This window comes from Callorhinus ursinus, unplaced genomic scaffold, assembly GCF_003265705.2.
Source record: "Callorhinus ursinus isolate GAN/ISIS: 27379988/994484 unplaced genomic scaffold, GSC_fseal_2.0 scaffold45, whole genome shotgun sequence".
Taxonomy (NCBI): Eukaryota; Metazoa; Chordata; class Mammalia; order Carnivora; family Otariidae; genus Callorhinus; species Callorhinus ursinus.
Genome location: NW_027397107.1, coordinates 1814682 through 1820681, shown reverse-complemented (window position 1 = coordinate 1820681; position 6000 = coordinate 1814682).

Sequence of the window (6000 nt, the reverse complement as noted above, 5' to 3'; positions counted from 1 at the left end):
ACTGTATGGCCCCCAATGCCTAAAATATTTCCTCTCTGGCCTTTGTCATCACTGTTTTAAGTTCTTTTTCACAAAACCCAGCAGCAACAGGAGAGAGAGGAGCAGAGGAGGGAAGAGCTAAGCCATAACCATCACCTCCAAGATGGGGAACCTAGACTTGCTGGAGAGGAACAGGGTTTGGGAATCTCTGGTTAGGTCTGGCCACTGTGTTTCCATGAGGGATGCTCTGGATGCAGCAAGGGGATGGGACAGACCCAGTGACTGTCCCCACTGAGCCTGTGTGGTAGCTTCTCACCGAGTGAGGGCCCTTCCTCATCACTCTGTGTCTCTGGACCACCATTAGGAAAGTAGTTATTCCTATCTTAGTCCCAAGGGGAGAAAACACCTCAATTCAGGTCCATTTGAGAAAAACTTAGCAGGTGGAGAATTTGGATATTGGTTCAGGAAGGACCGTAGGTGGAGAAGAAGCAGGGCTGCGTGCCATGAACGTACTTAACGGCCGGTGCCCTCTCTCCATCCAGCCTCCATACTCGTAGAGTCCCAGGGCTCAGTCCTGTGTCCTGGAGCAGCCCAGGGTTGGGGGCATTGTCTTCAGATACTTTGAAGGCCATCTTGTGTAAGACGGTTCTACGCCCCGGCCCCTCTCCCCCCGCGCTCAAAAATAGTACTAATCCGTGGAGCCATCGTAGATTTGGACTCAACACGGAGAAGACTTTGCTCACAGCCTTTTCTGAGCAGAGCTGCCTTGGAGGCAAGGGGCTTGCTGCTTTCGCAGAAATGCTGACGATAGTCAGAAAGGTGGTATATCAGATGACTGTGGATGCTAGAAGTATATGACTCAGAGCATATGCGTGGGTCAAGGGGTGGAGTGAGAGGACTCAGACATCGCACACAGTAGCCAAGAGCATGGGCTTTGAAGTCAAAGTGGAAGGAAGTTCAAATCACCGCTCTGTCCCTCAGTGGCCTTTTGGTAGAGTTAATTGGGATGGGGTTCAGCTTCCACATCTGTAAACTGTGGATTACGATCATGACCTCACCGGGGTACTGTGAGGGATACATTACAGCACTCTCAGGGTCAACAAATGGTAGCTGTTGTTGAACATGGCAAGAAACCTGATTGCCTTGTACATCAACCGAGTCCAAAACTTGGTAGGAAAAACGCTCTGTTTTTGTTTTTGTTTTTTTAAGTTCCTCAATTTCAAAGTCATTTGAGGGCAGGGAAGAAAGGAAATGAAGAAATGCATAATAGAGCTCTCTGGGATTACATATCAGCCTTCAGCAGGAGAGGGTGACTCTCCCAAGTGTGTGTCTCCCTGGGGTCAGTGACATCAATGTGCACTTCATCAGGACTTCCGCCTCCAAACGGGCTGTTGAATCTCTCCCCAGGACTCAAAAGGCTCGGGCAGGGAGGAGAGATGCTCATCAGTTGCCAAACTGGCAATATGTTACAGATGATGGTTGGCAGGGACTTGGAAGTCAGAGAACATCACACTCATTTGTTTTTATATTTTTCCCAAATGTTTTACAAAACCATTAATCCAGAAACCCGGTTTGGCTGAAAAACAAATGTCAGTGGTGAGTAACGGATACCAGCTTCCGTCATATCTGCCCTTTTCTGGTAGTTTCTGAAGTTCTGGACTTGCTGGCTTAACAGTTCAGCTACCACCAAGGGAGATTTTTTACAAACCGCAGGGTCCGTAGACTGCTTTACGGACATCGGGTAAATGACGAGCTGAGCCCACCTTTACAAGAGCATCGGGCAGGTCAACTCAGCATCTTCTGCTGGAATGCAAATTTCTTGAACTCATTTTAATTCAGTTCCCCTACTGGGTGCCCAGCACAGTATGACGCATGGGAGACAGAGGTGAGTGGGACACTGTCATTGCCCCTTAAGGGGACCATCCGGTGGGAAATACCCCCAGCTACTTCCATGCATTGGAGCATCTGTAGGAGTATGAAGCTGGAATACCCCAAGCGGGCTGGAGGGCCAGAGAAGTCTTCCCGGATGGGTCACGCCTAAGCTGAGGTGTAAAGTGCCATGAATTAAGGGGTAGACATCAGAAGCAGAGCTGCTACACGCTCAAGGGCATGACCGCCCGAGGCAGCATGCACCTGCAGAAGTAGCTGAGTGGAGAGCGGTGGCGAGGGAGGGAGTAGCTGGGGTGACGAGTGGGGGCTCTAAGGGCAAGCCTCAAAGGCCATGTGGAAGAGCACAGACTCCTGGGGGGGCTGCAGGCGGAGCCAGGAAAGGCTCTAAGAAGAGATGTGGGTCAATCGGATTTGCACACGTAAGTAGCTATTTTGTGAGCCACGGTGCAGAGGATGAGCTAGAAGGGATGGGCCGAGGGCTCTGAGCCAGCCAAGGGACTTCTCCTCTCCCGCTGTGGGAGGGAGAGGAGATGCTCACCATCTGCCTGGGGTCATGTCCTTATGGGGGTCAACTCCATGTTTGCCGACCGAGTTGGACGTTGTCTAGCAGGCCCACATGTCCTGGAGTGGTGCTGGCAGCCAGGCCCCGTGCGTGCACGGGCACGTGTGTGTGCGTGTTAACGGGGGTTCCCACTGACCTCGATAAGGACGGGGAGACCAGGCGTGCCTGAAGTGCGCTGCATGACAAAGTCAAATGTGAGTCATTTGCATTTTGAATTCAAGAGGGCCTCATTTACTTCCATGGCCTCCACCCCTAAGCCTACTCAATCACGGTCAAACCCGGCGCTCACAGGTGCTGCGGGTAAGAGAGAGGGGCGCAGGCTTCACCGCCAGGGCTGACAGGAGAGAGGGGTGCACGGATGACAGGAGGCGGGTTCCCGGGGACGGGTAGCATTGCCCACAGGCATCAGCTCCCTGTGTCCAGAGCAGCACTGTGGCATTCTCGTCCACACTTGAAAACACCGGGGCTCAAGAACAAGGAGGAGGGAACCCACTGGGGGCCCACAGACACGCTCCTGACACGGCTGGGGTTCTGGCTACTCCCGCCTTGCCCGTGGCGGGGAAGTCAGGGAGCAGCCCCCACTGCAGGAGAACGCCCATTTGATGATGACGGCTGTCCCCACTGCACGAGGCTGCCGTCCTCCTGCGAGGCGGGGCAGGCTGGACAAGGGCCCCCCAAAGGTGTCTGTGTCCCAACCCCTAGAGCCCGTGAATGTGTTGCCTTCCCTGGCAAAAGGCACTTTGCAGATGTGACATAGTTAAAGATCCTGAGGGGGAAGAGTGTCCTGGACATCTGGGTGGGCCCAATGCAGTCACAGCGTCCTCTAAAAGGCAGTCAGGAGGACCGGGACCAGAGCAGCTGTGACCGGGGAAACAGGAGGTGAGCCTCTTTGAGGAAGGGGTTCAGGAGCGGAAGGCAGGCGCCCGCGGGAGCTGAAAAGGCGAGGAACAGCTTCTCCCCGGACCGTCCCCACGGAACCAGCCTGCTCACACCCTGATTTCAAGCCGTGAGACTGGTTTTGGACTTCCGACCTCCAGAAAGATGAGAGATGAATGTGTGTTGTTTCAAAAGCCACCGCATTTACGGTGATTTGTTACAGTAGCCCCTGGGACCTCACACATTTAGAATCAGAGTCCAACCCAGCTCTGCTGGCTCAAAGCACCCTGGAAAAATCCATTTAGGAGGAGCTAATGGAACCGATGATACGTTCGTTCTCTTGAATAACTATCCTCGGATAGCGTGACCCCACCCTTGTGATGAAGCTCGGCAAATATTTACCGAGCAACCGACGTCAGGCACCAGGACATGTAGTAAAACCCGCACTTTCCCTTCAGGTAGCTCCCGGTCTGCCAAGGGAGCAGATGTAAGTGCACAGATGGCAGGAACCAAGACAGAAAGTGCACATTCTCAGAGGCCCACAGCACAGTGAAGGGTCTCACACGGGACACCTCTCCTGGGTCAGGAGGGCTGCGGATGGTTGGAAATCGGCTTGGATTTGCGATGGGGCCGAGGGGGCAAACCGATGCAGGCCCCGGGGGCGGGGGGGCAAAGGCTTGGAAGTGCATTTAGTGCCAGGGACTGAGTCGTGCTCCCCTGAGTTTCTCTGCGGAAGCCCTAGCCCAGGGGGACTGTGCGCACAGAGAGCGAGAGCCCTGGGGAGGTAGGTCCAGTTGAGTGAGGTGGTAAGAGTGGGGCCCTCCTCCGGTAGGACTAGTGTCCGCATAGGAAAAGGAAGAGCCCCGGGGAGCTCCCTCCGTGCACACACAGAGGACATGGGCGAGAAGGCAGCCACCTGCAAGCTGGGAACCAGGACCCAGCCCGGCCGCACGTGGATCGTGGACGTCCAGCCTCCGGATGTGAGAAAACCCATCCCCGCTGCGGAAGCCACCCGGCTGTGGCGGTCCTCCTCGCAGCCCGAGCGCAGGACACGGAGAGCCCCGAGCCGTCAGGGTGGACGGGCCCACGGGATGACGGGGAGGGGCAGCAGTGAGCTGGGGGCCGCACGGCACAACGGCTCAGAGCATTTGCCCGGAACTTTGGAGAAAACCCAGAGTCCAGAGGTCAGCCTGGAGGACAATACGAGTGAGGTGCCGGATGGGGCATTTGCGGTCAAGGCTGAGTGCTTCTGCTCCAAAGGCAGGGCCAGCAACAGTGGCTGAGCTGCCAGTCTGAGGTCTCCGGACACAACGGAAAGGGCTCTCTTTTCTTCTTCCTGCCAAAGAGCAGTGGTGGGGGAAGCAAGATGCTGTTCGTTCACCAGGGGTGTCTTGGGGGGGGGGGGTGGGAAGGGGGGGGGGGTCCTCTGCATTCCCACCTCCAGACCCCTGTACACCCCTACCCCCACACACACGCACACGCCCCGAGGAGGATGCCCTCTGCTGTCAGCCCCTGGCCTGGAGGGCTGCGCCCTTCGGACTTGGGCCCCCTGCCCCTCCCCCGGTGCCTGCACTATTAATCCAAACCTGGTCTTGGAAATGCTGAGACACCCAGGGAGAAGCAGGGACCAAAGTCCTGCCTTGCTTTCTCTGCTTCCCGGGAGGACCTCGCCCTGGACACGTCTGCACGGGCTGCAGGGTGAAGTGTCCGTCGCTTTGGTTTGGTGGTAAAACACCGGACAGATTTCCTCCAAGGCTGGAAATCTGAGGGGGTGTCCAGCAGTGAGTTCAATGATGGGGCGGCCAGAACGGGAGAATATAGGGTCCTCGTCAGCTAAGAGCGCCTGTCTCTTCCTCCTGGAGGCACAGCTCGGGCTTAGCATAGCCCTCGTAGGCAAGCCCAGAAACCTGTGGCCCCTGATGCCCGGCCACATGTCCCTGCTACTCTCCGGCTGTGTGCACACACAGCCACACGCCACCGCAGCCAAAACAGACAGCCAATTTCGAATCCGTTGCTCTCTGCATGCACGCTGCCCACTCATGCAGCTCACCCTCCTTTCACACACAGATCACTGGTCGTGGCCACCAGACAGCTCCTCGTGACACGCGCACCCACACGTCCTCTGCATACAAATGCAGCTTCAGTTCCTGGGACTGGACTCAGCCGGGTTCCATAGATGGTAGGAAACCATCCTTCACTCAGTTTTGCTTTAAAAGCATCTTTTGGGTCCAATTTGAGACTCCGCCCCTTTCCCCCCTTGTCTCAGCTCTCCCAAGGTGGTCTCATGTTGGACCCCGGGAGCTGATGTCCATGGTCCCCAGCTTCGGTCACCAGGGGTCTGTGCTCCCTGTGTCATCCTCATTCTGACCTCTGAGAGTCACCAGCTTCCTCAGCCTTCCCGCAGCCCCGTGGGACTGAGGGGCTCTTACACGTCCTCGGCACCAGCCTGACCATTGCTGGCCTTCGGTTTAGGTGCTGAGCTGCTTTGCTATGAGGGAGGCACAGCCCTGCTGGTGAGGGACACCCACAAATCCCCGGGACGGTCACCACACCGGGGCCAGTGTTCCGTGAGTTCTCAGCATCGGTACTCCAGGCTTTCCCATTCCCGGTCTCCTCTCTGGTCTGCTGGACAATCTCTTACTTCCCTTTGGGTGTGCAGGGGAGGAAAAATCATTTCCCCGCTACTCTTCTAG